Source organism: Gobio gobio, assembly GCF_949357685.1.
Source record: "Gobio gobio genome assembly, chromosome: 23".
Taxonomy (NCBI): domain Eukaryota; kingdom Metazoa; phylum Chordata; class Actinopteri; order Cypriniformes; family Gobionidae; genus Gobio; species Gobio gobio.
Window position 1 is genome coordinate 19,112,519 of NC_137119.1, and position 23,189 is coordinate 19,135,707.

Sequence of the window (23,189 nt, forward strand, 5' to 3'; positions counted from 1 at the left end):
TTTGTACAAAATATTTTTGAAAGATTTTATCAAAAATCTGAAACATAAATATTGTACAATACTATTACAATTTAAAATAGCTCCTTTTAATGTGAAACATTAAATATTTATTCCTGTGATGGCAAATCTGAATTTTCAGCATCATTAGGACAGTTTTCTGTGTCACATGATCCTTCAAAAATAATTATAATATGATGAGTTAGTGCGCAATAAACATTTCTTATTATTATCAATGTTAAAAAAAAACATTAATGCGCAATATTTCTGTAGAAACTGTGATAGGCCTTGAAGATTATTTGATGAATAGAAAATTCTAAAGAACAGCATTTATTTGAAATATACTGTAACATTGTTTTTACTGTCGCTTTTTTATCAATGTAATACATATTTGTGAATAATATATTAATTCAAAAAATAATCCTACTGACCCCAAACTTTTGAATGTTATATTATTAAATAGTGATGACTAAAAGCTAAAACCAACACATGTCTAACAGGCAGTGTTTTGCCCGCAAATATTATATTCTGCAATGATTAACATGAATGAGAATATTTTAACAATAGCCAGAAGGAATGGTTTTGTGATTGACGGCAAAAAAGAGCCATTTCTTAACTAAATTAAACTGAAGTTTCAAAAGCAGAAGACATTGTTGAATGCAAAACAAATGAGTTAACTTCAAACTTGAAGTCAAATTAAGTTAAATTAAAAAACAGATTCAGTAATTAACGGAAACTTCCTTAGAGCTGCAGCTAAGGGATTCTAATTAACAGATAAAGGTTCAGCCAGTGCTCTCTTTTAAAAAGAATAACTTTCTGTTTTGTTTGTAGCGAGCCTTGCTGGTTAACACACATAAACCCCAACATAACACTCAAATTGCCACTCTCAACAAAACATAAATCATAAGCATAGTGTCTGTTCTCCCTTAAAATCCCAAAGTGAACCCTTAATGATCCTATAATTCTTTGTATATTTGCTAAATAATGCACAAAAAACAACAAAAAAACAACAACAACAACAATCAAAACCCAGGGCCCACACCCTCATTATGACATCATCACGTCTGGGCCCTAAAACAAAGCAGCACTTTAAAGACTGTGTGGGCGCTGATTTGTGTCTTCAGTCCCGACTGCTGTTATAAAACAGCTTTAGCGTGGATTCATGTCAAATCCACAACATCAATCTGACACCTCCACCAGATGCTTATCGCAGGAATAATGAAGCAATCAACATGACCACTCAGCCCGTTAATTATTCGATGCTAGCTGGTCACTGGGGATGCTCTATAGCTAAAATGTATGGTGGGGGAGGGGGCTACGTTTACGTGTTTTCATGTGTATTCATACACGCTTCAACGAAGACAGACGTTTAATTACACAAAAGATGGAGGGCTCTGGCAAGCCCTCATCAGTCACAGCTGAATTAATGAATAGGTAAACGGTGACAGAGCTAACGCTAACGTAGCTTTAGCTCATGTGTGATCACGCCATAGAATCACTGTTTATTAATGGGATTGAACTAACCAAAGATACTAACAGTCCTGAAGCCACAGGGATTAAACATCAACAATGTAGAATCAGGCTAAACACACTTAAGATCTCACCTCATGAGATAGTTGGCTTTTGGGATAGTTCACCCAAAAATGAAAACTACCCCTTGATTTACTCAGCCTCAAGCCATCCAAGGTGTATATGACATTCTTCTTTCAGACAAATACAATCAGAGTTATATTAAAAAAATGTCCTGTCTCTTCCAAGCATTATACATTTACGCATTTGGCAGACGCTTTTATCCAAAGCGACTTACATTGCATTCAAGGTACACATTTTTACATTTTGTCAGTTCTTGCTTTCCCTGGGAATCGAACCCATGACCTTGGCATTGCTAGCGCCATGCTCTACTGTTTGAGCTACAGGAAAGCACATATTATAATGGCAGCCCAAAATTTGGAGCCCAAAAAAGTGCATAGATCCATTATAAAAGTAATCCACACGGCTCTGGGGGTTAATAAAGGCCTTCTGAGGCGAATCGGTGGGTTTTTGTAAGAAAAGTATCCATATTTTCAAGGCCAGCTTCCATATTCAACTTACAGAAAAAGCATAACTGGTCCAACAAAGACGTCAGACAGCATTTTGAACTGCGAGAGGCGTTAAACACTCTCTTCAAAGTTGAATATGGAAGGCGGTCTGGCTGAAGCTAGATGTTTTACTTTATAATTGAATGACATGATGCAAATGTACGCTTATGACTTTTGCTTGGACATTTCTGAGGTGAATTACGTCCTATTACATAGAGGAAGAATGTTTTGTCCGATAGGACAGATTACAGCAGAGTGGGGCAAGCAGAATAAAATCAACCAGAGAAAAACTCTGCCATACAGAATGAATGTCAATGGCTTTGCTCTGCTCTGTTTATGGCTGGTCTAGTTAAATGTCAAAAGCTTTACCCTAGAGAGCCCGTCCTCACTCCAGACTGGTACTGAATTTGTAGGCACCACTTCTACTCTCTCTGTCTGTGTTTTATAACTGATGTTTCACATCTCATCCAATTTCTGAGCTTCTCAGTATATATATACCCTGTAGTCTTAAGTGCTTCATTTTCAAGTAAGTTCCAAACAGTCATATTCATTCTTTATCATTAAATTCTCAAGTCTCATACACATTTTCCCTGTTATTTTTCATGTTACTTGCATTGCTAGGGGATTTAAGGTTAATTGAAAAAACCCAGCCTTAAATTTACATGCATTTGACAAGGTAAAGTTGTTGAGAGCTTTATCGTGGACAAATACAGAACTGTCTTTGAGAGATTTACACAGACAGAGCTCAATAACTAAATGCAAATGTCTTTACAATCAAATTCAGCATATTTAGCAATACGTATCTCAATTTCACCTAAAATGAACAGATTCAGCTGTTTGTGGCTCTTATTGATAGTCCCTTATCTGCAGTGTGCTGGCACTGACAAGGCAAATTCTGCAAATGTTTTAAGCTGTTTTATGACTCTTCCCAAACCAAAAGGAAATGCTAAGTCATCTCTTTTCTTTCGGGTACTCGCCATTCAGAAGAGCTGAGGCATTAGCACAGGCTGAGCTCCAAAACGCCTGACATCTTGAAATGTATATGAACCGATGGGAACGTAACAAGGGAAATGTAGCCTAAATTTATTTTTTAATTCATGTAGCAGGGATAATTTCAAAGGTATTTGAAAAAGGATCTTTGAACATGGAGCCCAAGGCTCCGAAATCATTAGTTGCATACTTCTTTAAGGTCATGAAACGGTGAAAAAAAACATTTGTGTGCCGGTCATGAATCAGTGTGAATCGATGTGTCCTCCCAACCAAAGCTTTACACTGAGCCATCACTGTAGGTGACGGACAGTTGAGCACATATGAATGCAGTCATCTATGTCACTCTTTGTCATCTGTACGTCCTGATTTTGATATATCACTCTATGAAAAAATACGTGTGTACAGATTCGAAACAGCTGTAATTCAAACCACTGAAAATCCAGCACTGTTTAAAGCTCATCATAAGTGTTTTGTTATATCCATGGTGATGCAGTTTAGTACAGACAGATCTGCTCACACATGAATGTACACAGTTTCTCATTCCCGGTGTGGAAGTGTTATTTATTATAGTCAGCAACCCTGCATATGGAAATCAATTTTCTCACCTGACGTTCCTCTCTCTCTGTCTTATTCAATATTAATGTCATCTCACATTACCAGCCAGGTTTACCGTATCCGATAAAGAGAAGGCTTTCTTAGATGCATACACTCATAATCATGCACCTGCATACTCAAAAATGGAATAAAAACTAACATGCTAACAAAAAATGGCATTATAAAGAGTAAAAGGTGACAAAATAAAACAGATTTTAGAGGGAAAACAGAAACATATTGTAGGTTCAAACCCTTCCAAGGGTTGATTCATCAACTATCACCATGATGCCATTGTGCAAGACACTTAGTTAAGCCAGCATGAAACGGAAGTACTAAGGTGTTGTGGGTGCTAGAGTGTTGCTAAGGTGTTCTGAGTGGGGATTTTAGCATGTTTAGCCATTTTTTGGCCTGTTCAATCATCCGAAAATTAACACCTTTATTTCAGCAGTGGTGTGTAACGCAGTCACTTCTACTAGCCACCTTGGCTGGTTGAATTTTATATAGGCCTATACATTTTGAAATTGTATTCTTATAAAAATGCATCTGAAAGTACAATGTAGTGTTGTCAAAAATATAGATTATTCGATACATATCCATACTGAAATATCTAAATACTCATTTTCTGCCACATACTAATTTTCTGCCTCCCCTCACTTACTTGTTCCATTTGCTCCGGATCAGGGGCGACTCTAGGGTTTTAATTTTAAGGGGGCTCAGCCCCCAGTGAGGGTATGAAAAAAAAAGGGTCCAATTCTCACTATTAACTAGCTTATCAGTATGCATATTAGGACATTGGCTATTTATTATTACTTATTCTCATAAAGCAAATATTAATGCCTTATTCTGCATGACCATATTGTACATCCCTTAATCATACAATGTAGGCAGGTTTATAATCACTGAGATCGGGGGGGGGGGATGCACACATTCATTACTATTAATCTTATGCCTAATCTGAAGAAAACAGCTCTGTTAATATTTCTTGTTTGTTAATTATATTATAAATGACATCACATAGGCCTATATCAAAATGGCGAAATTAGACAAAAGTTTATTAATTTGCCTGAATATTGGCAGCTGTCAAATTTGAAATGTTTAGTTTATCTACTCCTACATATCTCGCACTTGACGTCGAGTCCTGCTGATAAAATTCGTGCTCAGCCTCAGCAGCTTCTGTTTGAACATAAAGCCCGCCTACTCTGATTTGATTGGTTTTCTCAAATATTTTGACATTGACGAGCGGTGACAGACCAATTAGGCTCAGATCAACGCACACACCTCTGCTTCTGATGTGCGCTCTGTTCGACGCCGCTGCGGATCGAAAGACGGAAAGAAGCTGAAGCCCCCCCCAAAAAGGGCCTAGTGACGCCCAAGCTCCAGATGAATTTTGTTGGTGTTAAATTGCTTTAATTTTGCATGGGATTGCGCATAATTTTACACATTCCCGCAGATTTTGTGCGCACACTTAAAGCCGCCTCTCAGTACTAAATTGAGTTTTTTTGTGGCTTATTGTGCTTAAACAGTCAAATACACACAAAATAATGTCAAAATGCAGGTCTTGGCAGTATTCACGTAAACACAGTCAGTTATGTTTAAGTGAACGCAAACAGTTGAGAAAGAAAACCCATGTGTAACAGTATAATGGATCCGTGTGCCAAGTCTTAAAGTGACAGCAGCCTAATATATCTGCTGCCAAATTATGAGATAATATTGAAAATATCTATATGGCAGTTTTTCCCCATGGTATCGATGTCAAAATTGTGGCCGGTGGCTAGTTACTTTTTTAAAATGAGTAACCACAGTGGCTGGTGAGCAAAAAAGTTAATGTCAAGCCCTGCACCCCTCCAAAATAAAATAAATAAAATATAAATAAAATAAAAAATAAAGCTGCACAATGTGAAGTATCATTCATGTGAGCTGCTCAAACACATACCACATCAAAATGTAATATTGAGGAGTCAACCCATAGTATGACCAAAAGTAATAGTGATGTCTTGGGCAAGCACCACTAATAGCAAGAATAGAAGAAAAATAGTGGATGAGCAAACAAAATAGAACCTTCACCTTTTTAGATCTCAGACTTAAACAACAGCAACATATGCTTTTGAATAAGCAACATAACATAACTCAAAAATAAGCCAAAAGTGGAGAGAGGTTGAATGAATTGATTAGATCTCTTTGCACAAGCTGAAAAAACACAAGCACACCGGCATAAAACATAAAGCTTTTATCTCCAGCATGCTCTCATTTACTGCAGGAGTCAAGATATGGAATAAATCACAGTCTGCAGTGTGATTGCACTATACAAGATTTGAGATGCAAATCCAAAGGTGTCAAAACTAAATCTCAAGACAAAAATATCTGCACTGAGAAGAAACCACATCATTTTTGTAGACTGTTCACACCTCGCTTTTACTAAAATGAGTGTGTTTGGATATAGAACGTTATAGATCATGTAATATTAAACAAATAATTAGAGGGAAATATTAATTAAAGTCACCATACTTTGTTGCATTCTGAAAGGCTTAAACATAATGACGGTGCACCAGGCAGCACAAATACAAATTTAGACTTCGTTATGGTATTTGGTAAAGGTCAGAATAATTTGACCCTTCACCCTTCATATGAGTGGTTGATTACTCTACCCAGGGAAGATCATTTCAATTGACAAAGCCTTTGTGCCACAAAGAAAAGTGAATAAAAAACACAAAGGCAGGAAGACAGCTTGAAAGGAGACCTGTGATGACCTGTAATTTGATCCTAGTGTCCAGACTTTTTGTAAATGTTTCTTTCTCTTTAACTCCTAGCTTGTCTTTTCCTTCCTATCTGCTAGATAAAACAAACATTCACAAGATCAAGATGTTCCAAACCATGTCTGACATAAATTAATATCACAACAACGTGTGCAACATAACAGCTAGATTGAAGACTAAGGTCAGTCTCAGACGGATTCACTGTCAGATGCATAATGCACACATAAATGGCTGAAATCACCAGCTCCAATCTGATTTCTAATTGAATCACCCTTAAATATCACATAAAACGAAAACAAACGTGATATATTTGTTCAACACCAGAATAAGATAGTTGAATATCTGGCTCTACGAGACTACGATTAAACATTGACGTAATAACATAAGATCACATCTATGAAAACAGCTTAAGCCCTAAACAGCAAACCCCCCACTGCTCGACAGATGAGATTCATTTAATCAAATGGAAAAGCTAATAGTCTTGATGTACCTCTTTAACATTAAACTCCAGGTTTAACAAGACGAAATGATCAAAAAGTCTAATATGATCTATGAAGCTTGTTATTTAGAGGTTTATCTTATTTTTAAGTACTTAATGTGTGCAGCCAATTTAATGGTTTATTAATAGGCTTAAGTTAGTGATCAAGTTAGTGTTGATACTTGAAGTAAAGTCTTAATACAAAGCTCTTAAGAGCATATGAGGATCTGTTTGAAGAATTTGAAGAGGCTCAGTTTCAAAATGGCAAAATATGAGTGCTTTTATTCAGCAAGGATGCATTAAATTGATCAAAAGTGACAGTAAAGACATTTATAATGTTACTGTTCTTTTAAACTGTCTATCCATCAAAGAATCCTGAAAACAATGTATCACTGTTTCCACAAAAATATTAAGCAGCACACCTGTTTTTTTTTAAAGAAATGTATCTTGAGCACCAAATCAGCATATTAGAAGATTTCTGAAGTAATGACTGTTGAAAATGCGGCAGTCGCACTTTATATGGTGTCTTTAACCACTACATCAAAAAATAAGTACATGTTGTGTTGATGTTGTATTCCAAAACACGTTACATGTAGCTATATAGTAATTACTATAAATTGTGAAGAATTGCATGCAACTAACCTTAACCAAACCCTAATCGTAACCCTAACCCTATAGTAAGTACATGTAGTTAATTATAATATTATAAGTACAATGTAAAACATGTATGTACATAATATAAAGTGGGACCAATTCAGATTCACCATCACAGAAATAAATTGCTTTTTTAAAAATATATTACAATAGAATTTTATTTATCAAGAAATATCACAATAAGCCATTTTAGTCATTTATAAAGACTCAACTGTATAACTTTTACAGAAAGGAATGATTCTTTAAGTTTAAGCCTCAGCAGGGAATATGATTCATTTATATCATTAGTGAAGTGTAGGTGGAGTCCAACAGTACGAACAAATCCAAGGCACTCTGTATCACAAAAGGAGCTCACAGCTGAAAATGGAATAATCAACTCAAAATGAAAACGGCTCTATTATACTCAACAGGGAAGGTGCCCACACATAATTTTTGGTTTTAAGGATTTCGCTTCTGGTACACATTTAAAGGGATCCTATTATGTTTCATATGTTTTCATGCTTGATTGTTCTAAAAAGCATTATTTTTCACATATTTTACATTATTACAGCACCTCAGTCTGGCTCGAACACGTCGATTCGACGAAGCCCCTCCTTCCGAAATACGAACATGTGCTGTGAATGTTTAGGCCCAGTGTGTCGTGAATGGCACCGCGTAGCGTGCGTTCGGGAAATGTCCCACCCCTCCATAACTGTGAGTTCTTCTCTAGTGTAGAATGGATTTCATGCACAGACTTTGCAAGCATGGATTTCACAGGACGTTTCAGAGTGGTACGTTTTTTTTTTTTTTTGTAATTTTATTTTACATTATAGATACGATGTTATCCACCATTTAATCGCGATATTTGTCAGAAAACTAAGGTAATACAAACAGTAATCCATCACCAAACCATTGTTAATTTTCCTAAGGAGCGGTGAACCTTCTTAAAAAAGCAAAAGCTTACAAAAGCAACAGAAAACAAGCAGTTCTCCAAAAAATGTGCTTCACACAGATAAACGTTTGGGTTTTAAAGCTGCACTATGTAACGTTTTGTGCTCAAAATGTACAAAATGTGTGAGTACATCATGAATCCACTTTCCAAACCGTGTTTTTGTTTTATCCTGAATAAACTTATAATAAGTGTTTATATTGGGACTATTTTAGTCCGGTTCGGGTCGCACCACTGCGGAGTAGCACAGTACCTGCGTGACTCGTCATAGACATAAACAGAGAGAAGTAGCTCCGGCTACAATGTTCTTCCACAAGACACATGCTGTTTTGTTTATTAACCGCTAGAGCACCAAAAGTTACATAGTGTTGCTTTAATGTTCAGGAAACTAAATTTTAACCACTTTAAGTCCGTCAGCCTTAGGAAGGTCAAACTAATTTTGAAAACGTGAAAAAAACAGCATCTCTTTGACATAGCGACAACACGGTCTTCTCTAATGCAGCTCAACCAGGCATCGTCCCCTTTTTTGCATATTCTGTGGGCGGGGATTATTTAAATGAGTAATATTATGACTTCACAAGATCCGGAAAAATCACGTTGTAGTCCAAACGAGCCATTCATTGTAGTTCTTGAAAAGAGGATTCTCACTTTGGAGAGGACTTTGAGCTTTGTAACCTTGCAGATCTTTTTTATGCTCAAACAGTAACATTACACACTAACTAAACTTGAAAAAGCATAATAGATATGAATATATCAATATTCAAGAATAAGTCAAATGGCTGTATCATATTATCAGGATGGCAGTGTCCTAAATCAATTAAACACCACATGAGGGTGAAGCTCATAAAACTTGTCAAGCGTTCATTCTAAAATTCTAAATTTAACATTATACTTATAAATCATGGTTATAGTTATGTGCTTGAAAATAATGTAACATTGTAGCCTAGAAATCTAGACGCACCCTAGCAGCAGCAAATCTAATTTGCAGCCAGGGTAGTCTAGCAACTCTCCGTTGGCTTGTGAGCTGGAAAAAACAAACTCTGGTCAGGCCAATCACATCGTGTATAGAGTCGGTGGGCGGGCTTAACATAATGACAGCAGAGTTGTGGCGGTTCTGCGTGCTACTCGTAAACAAAGAAGCTGGCGAACAGCGGTCTTTCGAATCGGCTTTGGCCACGACTCTGGAAGACTTGGAGTTAAGCTTTTCTTTGAGAAAAGAACAGAGAACGGCACTGAAGTCATTCTTAAGAAAGGAAGATGTGTTCGGAGTTTTGCCGACCGGATACTGCGAAAGTTTAATCTATCAACTAGCTCCGCTTCACCTTCTTTGTTGCTCTGGTTGGTTGTTAGCCTGGATGCCAGCCGAATTTAGCCCCGCCCACAATTTATTTTGCTCGGGCAATTCGGTCTGGACTCGCTCCATAGAGGAGGAATTATGCCCAAACAGAAACTGTTCGGACCAATGAAATCATCAGGGCGGGCTTTAGACGATGATGGACAGATGATCAACAGTAACGTAATCATCCACGTCATCGAAGGCTCTTGGGTTGAATTTGCTCTTATCCTAAACGGAGAACTTGTTCGTATATGCATTCACCTTCACTATTTCTCTCAGAAACGATGATCGTGTTGGTAAGTACTCTGTGTATCCTTAAATTATTTTATTACTGGCAAAGATCGTTTACACTCATCTTTTTCTTGTAACGTTACTTAATCCAGCGTGCGTGCAGACAGGGTTTCCAAGTGTTTTTGCAATGTCGCGCACAATTGCTACTCAAAACTATAGCCCAAAACAATAACTTTCCGGGGGGTTCTCCGGAAAAAAATGGCGTTTGGTTGGCAAAATATGTTATTTTGGCAAGGTTGCCTGCTAAAATTCGCATTCCTGGGTTTATATAATCACATAATTGGGGTCGCTTCAACCCGCGGACATGGAGAAAAACACGGACTTGGTAACACAGTGCAGTTGAGTTCTGTTGACATTTGACAACTAACGTTACGCGTCGCTCCGTTGCTCTGATTGGTTGTGGGTCTATCCAATTGAGGTCTTTCCTGGCTCGGTTGAAACACGCCCCATAATCAAAGCTCAATGGAGCAGTACCAGACTCATATTCTGACTAGAGTTGAGTATGGCCACGCCAGGCTAGTTGGTAGTAGCGCTATCCTATTGCGTGCAGAGGGAATTTGAAAGACAACCGTTTATCCCGCCCCTCGGATTGAGCCCTGCCAATGGTGTGTTCCCAGACCCGACATCTTGATGCGGGTCTGGCTTGTCAGGCTAGTAACATTGCACAATTTTCTTCAAACAAAACAATTTATTATTTATTTACTCTTTAATCTATATGTATTTCTTTTTAATTTGAAGCTAAATATGTCTTGGACATTTTGTGAGATTCAGCCATGAAGAAAAAAACATTTTATTGAACATCACTGATGTACTTCACAAGACATTTTCACAACCATTACAAATCTGCAAAACAACCCCTTTCTTGATATTATTGCCATGTTGACTTTGACATCATTAAGATTTCGTCAAGCTCAGTAGGAACAACAACAACAACAAGACCATTTCTAAGCAAGGCAAAGGTGGCTTGTTAGCAAGGGGGCTGACCTGTTTATAATTAAGTCCATATTTAATCCTGCATCTTGGGTGGAAGTTGCTGGGTTTGGTCACTACTAAAGGTCTAATCAGTGCCAGACACCTGCCAGCATCACATGACTACTCTGGGTGGGCTAGTAGTAGGCACCAGGGGGTAAAGGCGGGATGCCTTCCCCCCTTTCCCAATCTCCCTCGCCCCTCCATCCAGTCAAAGTAAATCCTATTAGCCTTGTTCATCTGGCCCACATAGCTAAAACGCTAAAGGATTCTGGGTGCAGAGCTATGTGTTTCTCTCTGAGATGATACAGAGAAACTCTATATCAGCCAAATTGCAAATATTCTCTTTAAGATTTAATAATCAATCAGTTTGTCTGGTTTCATTTGTTGCTATTAAGAGGCACTTTGCATTTGACTTTAATGTGTCTTATTAAGTTTAATATTTAATTCAAGTCTGAGTATTTCAGCGCTTTGAAGGAGATGCTTAAGGAGCATTTGTTGTATGATATATTAGGGGAGAATCTGTAAAGGAGGTTTCATAAGTGAACTGAGCTCTCCCTCAGAGCATAAAATCTCCTTTAGAGGGATTTTATAATCTTAAATTAGGTAAAGGAGCAAGAAAATTAAACAGAGCCAATCCTGGGGATCAAGACTTAAGAAAACCTTCAGGGTGGATTTTGTCAAGTAGCCTTTGCTGAACAGATTGGGATATCAAAGCCAGGTCATTAAAAATGCATTCACCATAATGCCAAAAAAGCACGCTGAAAATGACACTTCCCTATTTATTCATTCATTTGAATTAGACATTGGAAATGATAATTATGCTGTTATCTTTATATAGTGGCTCTAAAAAGGTATTTACATATTTTTGGACAGCCAAATCACAATTAAAAATGTATGAATGTTGTTGCATTAGATACAACATATCAACAAAGCCAAATGGCAAATTGTTGAGTTGGGATTAGAGTTTCCCCCCTCGCAATAACCAATGAAATGCCCTCAAGTTCACACTGTGAACATGTTCTAATAATAACAAATGACAACCAGATCCATTTTTATCTTAATTTTGAACAAAAAAAGCTTATTTTGTAAAATGTTGGGTTACACTTTACTTTAAGGTGGTTGTTACAGTGTAGTTACACAATTAAAGGGATAGTTCACCCAAAAATGAAAATTACCCCATGATTTACTCACCCTCAAGCCATAGGTATATATGACTTTCTTCTTTCTGATGAACACTATCAGAGTTACATTAAATGTATATATTTAATGTATATATAAAAAATTCCTGGCTCTTCCAAGCATTATAATAGCAGAGAGGCAGCGCAAAATTTGAAGCCCAAAAATTGCATCCATCCATTATAAAATACAGAAGGTAATAAAATACTGGCGGAAGCTAGATATTTTACTTTATAAAGTTTTAAATATGGATATTTTTCATACACAAACCCATCGATTCACTTTAGAAGGCTTTTATTAACCCCCGGAGCTGTGTGGATTACTTTTATTATAGATGGATGCACTTTTTTGGGCACAAATTTTGGCCTGCCATTCGCTGCCATTATAAAGCTTGGATTAGACATGATATTTTTTAATATAACTCTGATTGTATTCATCTGAAAGAAGAATGTCATATAAACATGGCTTGAGGGTGAGTAAATTTTCATTTTTGGGTGAACTATCCCTTCAAGGACTGAGTAATTTAAATTAAATACATACTAAGGTTTTGTTTATGGTTAGTTGCTTGTAAATATGCATAATTTACTGTTATTTCTATAGTAACTGCATGTGATGTGTAACTGTCATCTTAAAATAAAGTGTTATCAAATGTCTTGCTTGAAAAATATGCTTGTGCAATATATTTCTCTAAAGTAAAGGCCCCTTGGTTTGATATTTTGTTGACATTCGTACATTTTAAGTGCCCAAATACTTTTTGGAACCACTACAAACATTATTGCATTGAGTATATTTCATACTGATGAATAGAACCACCATGCTCATTATTACATTATTAAATCCTTGTTTGAAGTGACTGTTCGGTCTGGAATAAGCAGTGCCAAATAAAGCTGAAGACCTTTGATCAGAGGCAAGCAAAGAAACTCACTCTGACAGCCTGAAGCCATCTACTGATAAAACCCTTGCCATGAAGCCAAACAGAAACTACATGGCTGTATAAAAGAGCCAATAGTAAATTCTATTGGGTCGGCTTCTTCAGCCTCTTAGAATTACAAACATGAAAATGTTTGAGTGTGTGCACTGCACGAATATGTGGCCTATCAGGATCAGGAAGAGTGGCGGCAGTCGTGGAATTCCAGGAATTCCCCCTACACACACTTCACGCTCCATCAGTCCTCTCCTCCTCCCTCTCCCCCTCTCCCTCTTATCTTCCTCATCCATCCCTAGCACACTCTCTAATCGCCGTAATGGCTGTATCCTCGGCTTTCCTGTCCCCCGCTGCCCTTACTTGCAACAGGGACAAGGGAAGACCTGTCGTCGCTATCTCAGCATTGCCCTTTGGGTAATTTAAGACACCTGCTATGTCGGTGCATCAAGAAATCCAAGTAGACCGGCGCTACTTTGTGCATGCTAAACAGTGTGTTCAATATTTCAGAGTATCAAACTCCCCTGAGATACTAAAAGCCCAAAGCAATTCAAGACACCAATTAGGTTAAAGGAATAGTTTACCCCGAAATATAAGTTTGGAAATCCTTTACTCAACCTCAAGTTGTTCCAAATATGACTTTTAGAAGAATGTCCAAGCTGCTCTTTATAATGAAAGTAGATGGGAGTCATGGCTGCCAAGCTCCAAAAAGGACAAACAAGCTGATAAAAGTAGCCCATGCATTACTTGTGTGCTATATTTAATGTCGGTAACACTTTAGAATAATGGTCCGTCATTAATAGGTAACTATGCAGGAAGTAATGCAGGACTGACGAGTAGTGCTACATTAACACTTAAGCTACTACTACTACTAACTAATATATAAAAAAGCTTAACTAATCGGAAAGTAATATCTAGGGGTGTAACGGTACACATATTCGTATTGAACCGTTTCAGTACAGGGCTTTCGTTTCGGTGCACGCGTTTTCGAGTGCATTCTTTAACAGTTAACAGTCGACTTGTTGTAAGTGCGGAACACACTTCAATCGGAGTTCCCTCACGAACATATTAAGTATTCAGTCCATTTTATCATGAAATTCCAACGATAAATGCCCGCTCTTTAATGTGACGTGACCGTATATGCGCTGTATAGATGTGTCAGTTCAACTTCAAGCTGCAGCACACAGCGCGAGTGAACGCGATCATCTCTTCCTAAAGAATAAACATAAAATAACATCTCTTAAGGTATGTTGAGGATACATTACAACTTACTGAAATGTATCATATGTCGTGTAATCGCTCAATCAGTGTTTCAATGGTGGAAAGACAATAAAACAGCTTGTAAACAATGTCACGTAGCATCACATTTACCTCAGGCAGTCAATCAGTGTCCACAGCTGTTAGTTCACTAGAAAGATTAACTCTTTCGCTAAATATATGCACTATATTAGCCTATATATTCATTATATTCTACTTAACCTGTTAGTGATGTCTTGTTTATTTAATGTATGTTTAAATAAATCTGTCATGAAAATGACAGCCACTGTGTTTAAATGATTATATTTCAACAACGAATTGGAGAAAAAAATATATATAATTAGATTTAGAAGTTAATGCAAAAAAATGCCTTATTTGAAGCTTGAGCTAAAAATAAATAGCAACTGAATTTAGGCTAATAGTTTGGGCTCTGTTGTTAATCTTTAATATTAATGTGTAAGTAAGGGCTCCCTATATAATTTACAGCATTATCTTTAAGAAACTTTTAGTTATAATTGAATTAATTTAAGGACAGACAAAAAACATTTCCAGTAAACCACTGTTGAATAAAAATAAATAAAAATCAATTTGTTAAAACTGCTGTACTGATCTCGTATCGAACCATCAGTTTTGTGTACCGTTACACCCCTAGTAATATCGACTTTAGGAGATAGTACATTGTTAAGTAGTCAATACTTACTGAATGAGATTAGCCTCATTAATAACTATTAACTAACTGACAAATTAAGAACATTATGGTGTGTCTGAGATGTAATCAATCATCTTTTTTACTCTGAATAAAGTCATAAATTGCATCACTAAGTTACCTATTAGTTATTAGTGATGCCAACCCCATTAAGTAATTATTGATTACCTAATAAGGAACTATCTTAGTCCTAAATTTGATATTACTTACTGATTAGTTAAGCTGTTTCTATATTAGTTAACAGCAGTAGCTAAAGTGTTAATGAAGTACTACTCATTAGTCCTGCATTACTTCCTGCACAGTTACCTATTAATGACAGACCAATATTCTAAAGTGTTACCTTAATGTCTTGTAAAATTGTACAATAGCTTTGCCTTAGCAGGGCTCGACATTAAGCATGTTCACGTGCTTGTCCTTCATCCACTTGTCCGAGTAAAAAATGTGCTTGTCCGGAAAAAAAAATATTTTTTTTGTGTGTGTGTTGTAAATAAAATGTATTCTGAAGCAATATTCTCACCAGTGTTCAATCAGCTTTGACATATGCATATTTGTGATATTTTTACCTTTTATAAAGGGCATTCAAAACGCTGAATCATTCACTAACACGCTGTTGCAGTGACACGCGTTATGGTTCTGCTGTGATCTTTTGGAACTATTTTCTCTGCTGAAATAGAACAAAAACACTCAATATTGCATCTAAAATGTAAGTGACTTAATGTTAATTATTGTTTATGGAACTGTCATATGAAATCAGTGTCCTTTTCAGTCGTGATGTTATTCAGGAAAACAGCACTCTTGGGAATGTGACGTTGCAACTGTATCATATTATAAATATAAATAAACTCCACATTTCTACATTTTTACGGCAGTGTGTTAACTGAGTTTCTCTGTGTGAGCGGCGCACATTTGTTTCGATTTCTCCTCGAGAGGCTGCGCGAGTGTCAACAGTGCAACGTCGTCAGTTCATCCATTATTATCATTCACTGTCAATCGCCACTTACAGTAATGAATGCAGAATTATTCTTGCATTTGGGTGATTCCCTAGTTATTTTTGTTAATGACGTTTTAACCAGGATACTTGTCCGTCGGGCAAGTAAAATTATTTTTCACTTGCCCCTTCAAAAAATCCACTGGTCCCGGACAAGCGGACAAGCGTTAATGTCGAGCCCTGCTTAGAAAGAGACTAAAATTTGAATCATTATTCACAAGGAAAGAGCTGCTTGGACATTCTAACTTCCTGTGTTCCAAGAAAAAAAACAAAAATGATACAGGTTTCAATTGAGACATGAAGGTGTGTAAACACACAAAAAGAAGTTGAATGTGCACTTGTAGTGTAAATAAAAAACAAAAAAACTACTTGCATAATGAAAAAGGCCACGTATGTGTACTTAGAGAGAGTAAACTTTCATGATTTCATCACTTTTAAAAAGTTCACTTTGTAATTTCAAATTAAAGATATTACTTTAAAGTACATTTTAAATCTGTTTTAATAATCTTTTATCATACTTATATAAATACACTTATTTTGATTAGTTGTTAACTAAAGCACATGTAAAGTACTATATTATATACTGGATTCCCGAACGCTGGCGCTACGTCATATTCTCGCGCATGCGTCGTGGAGGCACACACAGAAGACAATAACAAGTTGGATAAAGGGTGTTATTTTGATTTTTTTTTGCGCACAAAAACTATTGTCGTCGCATCGTAAAATTATTGTAGAGCCACTGTGGTGAGATGGACTTTGTAACGACGTTTTAAGTGCTTTTTATGGGTCTTGGGAGTGTAAATGTACTGAATGCCAATATATGGAGGCCTATCTGAAGCCTTTCTCAGCCATCAGCTTTCAACTAAAATATCTTCATTTGTGTTCCGAATATGAACGGAGGTCTTACGGGTGTCGAACGACATGAGGGTGAGTAATTAATGACAGAATTTTCATTTTTGGGTGAACTAACCCTTTAAGGCCTATAAGTGGGTCAAAAAACATGTTTAAGTTCGGCTAATAGAATTTAATATACATTAAAATCATAATACATTTTCATTTAATTGCAATTATCATGCAATGATGAAGCGTCCGAAAACAATACATTCAGTTCGCATTTAAAGCCACAATATGTAACTTTTCACCGCTAGATGCTGCTTATTCAAAACAAAGGTGTAGCTTGATGACGCCTTGATTTTGCAGAGCTTTTATTATGCCGCAGACGACCGCTTCCGCTCATCCGTATGTGGGGTAACACAGCCCTGTTTTATCATTAGATACATTTGAGTGTGTTGAAAGTTGTTATAATGCTACTCTGTGCACTTATTGTATGAGACAATTGTTGCACACTGCAGTAAGCTAGATCGATATTAGGCATGGTAAAACATGGTACTCGCGGTAAATCAAAGACGACTAACAACTAACTGTGTTGAGCTATATAACAATGATTCGTTTTTTGTTGATGAATGTATCCAAACAGTTGCTCACCTGTCTAATAAAACACATAATATATTAAAGCGTCTTTGGTGTTTCCATGGTTTCTACAAAATAAAATAGGAAATCGAGGGTAACACGGGTATGATGTATGATTGATAGGAGATGCACGGACACGGTCCGTGTCCTGGTTAAAATGGCTTATTTCTCTGGATTTAAACACTCTTGGAACATTTGGGATAATGTACACAAGTCAACAAAATATATAACATTGTTCTAGTGGTTTTTGGTTATTTTAATCCAAAAACCTTACATATTGTGCCTTTAAGTATATTCCTTAAAAGTATAAAAAAAAAAGATTTTTAAAAGTATACTAAGTGTGTGAAATGATAAGGAAATGATAACAGAATTTCACATTTTGGGTGAACTTAAAAGCTAAATTGAGTGTTTCTTGATATAGAGAACTTTTCTGTTTCCTTCCGTTCAGCTCGACTGACAGAAACCCAACTTCTCTCCATATGGGAAGGAACTCGGGCTGATAGAATCATCATTGTCTTACAGGAAACGGGAGGAAATGTCCTATCAGACAGTGAGGGACATCTCAACTGCCCCTTCATAACCTCATTTACTGAAGCTCAGAAATATCCACCCCTGCTCTGTTCAGGTTTAGAAAAAACTCATTGCTGAAGCTGCTAATGTAGGATGGCATTCATAGGAGTGCATGTCACTCTTCAGGAAAAGAACACAGGTTGTTTTTCTTACGTTGCGCCTGCCTGCGTGTCAGGTTTTTCCTGTCTAATGGATCTATGAGCATGGAAGTGCTGAGTTCATTCTCAACACTTACTGTCCTCAAGATCTAGAGTATTTAGGCATGAGACACATTCCATACCAGGCTGTACCATTCTCTCCTGGGTCATATGGGATTGTAATTGAGACTGGGAATGGTTGAAAGAGGAAGAGAGACAAGAGAATGGAAACATTGTCCTTTTTTTCTGTATAGTCTCTGATAAGATTGTAAGGCTTCCTGCTTGACCCTGAATTTTTTCCAGATGTTGATTGTTTTTAATTGGCATGGCATGTTTTCCTTTTTCTGTAACTCTATAAGATTGCAGGAAGCCTGGCTGCAGGTTGCTATGATGAAATGCGTTCCATTGACACATGAGTGATGTTTGGTGCGGGCAGAGGTGACACCACGGGACACTTGATACGTTGTTGTCCTGGTCTGGTTACTGTCACTCTGAAATGACCTCGATTCATGAGGATAATGAAGGATCATCCATAATCACCCCCGAAAACAAGAGATTAAAATGGCTTCTTCGAAAAATATAAACATATTTAATTCAGTTTAAACAAATATATTATAATATATACCATTGAAAAGTTTTAAGTTGGTAAGGTTTTTTTTGTTGAAAAAAATTTAAATGCTCATCGAGGATGCATTTATTTATCAGAAATATTGCAAAATATCTAATTTGCAAATCTAATTTATTCCTGTGATGCAAATCTGAATTTTTAGCATCATTACTCCAGTCTTCAGTGTCACATGATCCTTCAGAAATCATTCTAATATGCTTATTCGCTAACATTTCTTATTATTATCAATGTTGAAATTGATAATATGTTGCGCTGCTTAATATTTATGCGGAAAATGTAATTCTTTGATGTATAGGAACTTCAAAAGAACAGCATTTATTTGAGATATAAATATTTTGTAATATTATAAATGTCTTTACTGTCATTTTTGATCAATTTAATGCATGAAAAAAAGTATTAATTTCTTTCAAAAACATTTAATCTTACGAACTGCAAAGTTTTACCCAAACCCAAACTTTTGAACTGCAATGTAATAATAATAATGTATTATGTAATGTAATATAATAGATATTTTCAATCTATAAAATACAATAGTAAATTAATTAAATAAATATATTATTATAATAAAAATGGTTAATATTTAAGTAATATTACACTCATAGAAGTAATCAAGAAAGACAAACGGGACTGAAAAAAGTATTTTTACCCTGGTCTAAACTATGAGATCCCACACAGACTAAATAAAAATAAATACAACTGTCTTTTTTTTCTCAGGCACTTAGGTCATTTTTAAAGAATGTCATGTTTAGAGAAAAACGAACACAGATAAAGATGCTGCCCTGCAGCAAGTCAACCAATGAATGGTAAAAGGTGATGCCCTTTGCCCCCAATGAATCAAAGTTCCTCCTCCACTTCTCACAAGACACTCACTGCTTTGCTGCCACATCCCAGGTGACCCTTTCTGAACAAGTTGTCAGCTACATATGTCAGTGTCTTCTTGCCACTTGACCCAAGACCCGGCTCCCTCCTTCTACCTCCTCATTGGACAAACCAGCAGGGAATTGTCCCGGAGAACAAAGCATATAGTTGGGGGTGTTCTGTTAAGGACTTTGACTAACATTCCTTTCACAATGCTCTCTGGCGACCAACTTTTAATGACCCTGCACTTCTAAACAGTTACTGTTCTATTGGACTGGCAACACACACAAAAAAGAAGTCCGTTCAGTGCTCACAAATGGAGCATCTTTATGGAGAGGACCCCTTCTAACGGTCTCAAGCTTTAAGAGAGTTGCCTCATTATTTAGAACTGAATATTAATGAATGAGCCCCAGGGTAATGAAAACATTCACTTTGTTCTGTAGCCTTTCCACAGACGTTCCCTGTAATACACGGTCAATGCCAAGGTCATAAGTTGAATTCCCAGGGAGAAAACATACAGTAGGTCAACTGATAAGATTTGTACTTTATCTTGAATCAAAATTATTTAGGATAAAATCATCTATTAAGTTATGTTCCTAAATCACTTGAGATTCCAAAATGGGCTTTTGCATGCCAACAAAATGAAACAAAGAAAGAAGAGGATGCTGGGATGAAGACATTCAGCCCTCTGATATATTTCAAACACAGCTATTAAAAAAGGTTCAAACGTTCACTGATGCTCCAGAAGGAAACACGAAGCATCAAGAGCCGGGGCGTGAAAACTTTTTGAATTTGAAGATTAAGGTAAATTGATCTTCAACGTGTATGACAACATCCGATTTGCGTCCGATATTGATATTTAAACAAAATATGAAAACATGTGGACATCTACATCATGTTTCCTTCTGGAGCATCAGTGAATGTTTGATCCTTTTTTAATAGTTGTTTAAATCTCTCAATTGTCCTCAGTGTGAAAAGATGGATCTCAAAATCATACAGTCACTGCTGGAAAGGGTTCAAATATGCAAAAGATGCTCAACTTTTGAACAGGGTAATTTTTATAAATTCTTATAATTTATCTTGTGGACTATATGTAAACATCTTTTGTGTACAATAACTTCTGCAAAGCACAACTATATATTTTGAGCACAACTAGGCTATTCATTAAATGAATGGTTGAGAATGAATGTTTGCTTGGTAAAGCTTTAGTAATTTATGCAAACAGTAGGCTACATTTAGTAAGTTTGTCACTAACCATTGGGACCATGCATCAGTAGACACAAAATACTGAAGAAAAAGAAGGAAAAAAGATAACCGATTCAGTAGAAATGTGAAACCAATTATCAGTTTATCTCTAGTCTAGAATGCGCTGAAAAACGACACATTTAAAGCTCACTGTGCGAAACTAAATAACAATGTAGCCTACCAAGCATCTAGCACTTTCCCCCAAAATCACAATCTATGAGCAGGTGCAGCCATATGAGTTATCAAGGCAAACGTTCCAGAGAAAGGATGAGAAAAGCTCTGATGTCTCTTACCTTATAATAATATGATGGAAAATGATCAAAGACGCCTGTAGCATAGCATGATGTTTATCTGCGTTATATCCTCAGAATCCTGACTATGAAACACAATGATCTCTCACGGGTGGTGATACCGTAAAGCTTCCCTAACTCTCCTTCAGCGGCAGCTCACAATAAATAAAGCCTGATACCCCCAGTGTGTGTGTGTATGTGTGGAGAGAGAGAGAGAGAGAGAGAGAGAGAGAGAGAGAGAGAGAGAGAGAGAGAGAGAGAGAGAGAGAGAGAGAGAGAGAGAGAGAGAGAGAGAGAGAGAGAGAGAGAATTTGGAGCCGTTACTCTATGACTTCAGTTAGGGATCGACTCTTGTTAAGTTCTATTTAGAAATTAACGGAACCGATTGATTCTCGTGACGGATGGAAAACAAAACCAAACCAAAAGTCTGACAGTGTTCTACACTTCATCACCGCTACTGAATCTACAACAGCGCCACCAGTCAGTGTGGTCCGATTCCCAAACGAATGATTCTTCGAGTCGGTTATTTTTAGTGAATCAAAGCGCGACCAGTGTAGTCCGAATTCCAAATGAACGAGTCGGTTATTTTTAGTGAATCAAAGCACTTTTTTTAGTGAATCAAAGTGAGTCGGCACTTTTTAGTGTAACTATTAAAAAAGTAACCAAATGTAGTCAAATTCGATTGATTCAGAACGAATGCCTCTTATGAGCCTGTTCTTTTCAGTCAATAAATGACATTTATTAATCAGTCTGTGAACTGAATTCTGATTTGCCTATACCCTACTGAACCGCAAGATATTATTTTTCGTACCTGTGCTATAGCCTATGACAGGGGTTTTCAAACTTTATGATGCCAAGGACCCCCAAATACGATGAACCTTAATGAGGGACCCCCTTCCTAAAATCCATCTATATATTTTTTATGTATGAAAAAAACATATGAACTGTTAGATAAACAGTAAGTGTGATATAAATACAACATGTTGTTTCCAAACTTAAATTGGCTATACTTAATGTTGGATGTATAAACCTGAAGAAGAACATTTTCAATTAAAAATTATTTGTATAAGCAACTTTCACAATAAATGTATGTAAGCAGCATTCAAGATAAATGGGAGTATGAGAAAAACTGACTATAAAGATACAAAACAAACATATACAATTCTAGAAAGTAGCCCTATGTATATAGACGTTATCCATTTTTGCTTTGTCTTTTTATTCTCTGAAATTTTCTGGGGACCCCTTAGAACCTTCTGGAGGACCCCTGGGGGTCCCCGGACCCCAGTTTGAAAACCCCTGGCCTATGATGTAGGTTACTTAAAGGGATAGTTCACCGAAAAATTAAAATACCCCATGATCTCACCCTCAAGCCATAGGTGTATACAACATTCTTCTTTCAGACAAATACAATCGGAGTTATATTAAAAATATATCCTAGCTAATCCAAGCTTTATAATGGCAGTGAATGGGAGCCCAAAATTTGACGGATGAAGTCGGATATAGAAGCACTCACTTCCTGATGGCTGAGCGTACTGCGCAGCCTCAGACTGAGCTTGACGACGTAGATGTGACGTGAGCAACCTGTCCAACAGTGGCAAGTCTTCTAGTAGTTGTGCAAAGTGAAATCTGAATCACCGAATCTTGCAGAGACAGAGAGGGTGAGCAGGAGCAACTTTTGATGAATGAAGCAGTATCTGCCACATCTCTATCTGCGTTTATTCCTCCACGTCCCCCCGATTGCCTCATAGACAGTAAAAGATGGCCTACAAGCGTCTCCTCTGGTCTATACGGTAATTTGCTCAATAGCGCGACACAGTCACGTGGTTATGACGCAATCGTTAGCCTATATTTTACAAAAACAGCTTCAACGG

General features: G+C 36.8%; 1 protein-coding gene across 1 annotated transcript in view; it reads right to left on the reverse strand.

The window, feature by feature from the left end:
• The window catches only part of tmem108 (transmembrane protein 108), a 103,962-nt gene extending 82,452 nt beyond the window's left edge, over positions 1 to 21,510 (reverse strand). Inside the window, exon 1 of the mRNA XM_079806189.1 lies at positions 21,322 to 21,510. The gene's annotated coding sequence lies outside the window, so the exon portion shown is untranslated. The remainder of the gene's footprint in view (positions 1 to 21,321) is intronic.
• Between the last annotated feature and the right edge of the window lie 1,679 nt (positions 21,511 to 23,189).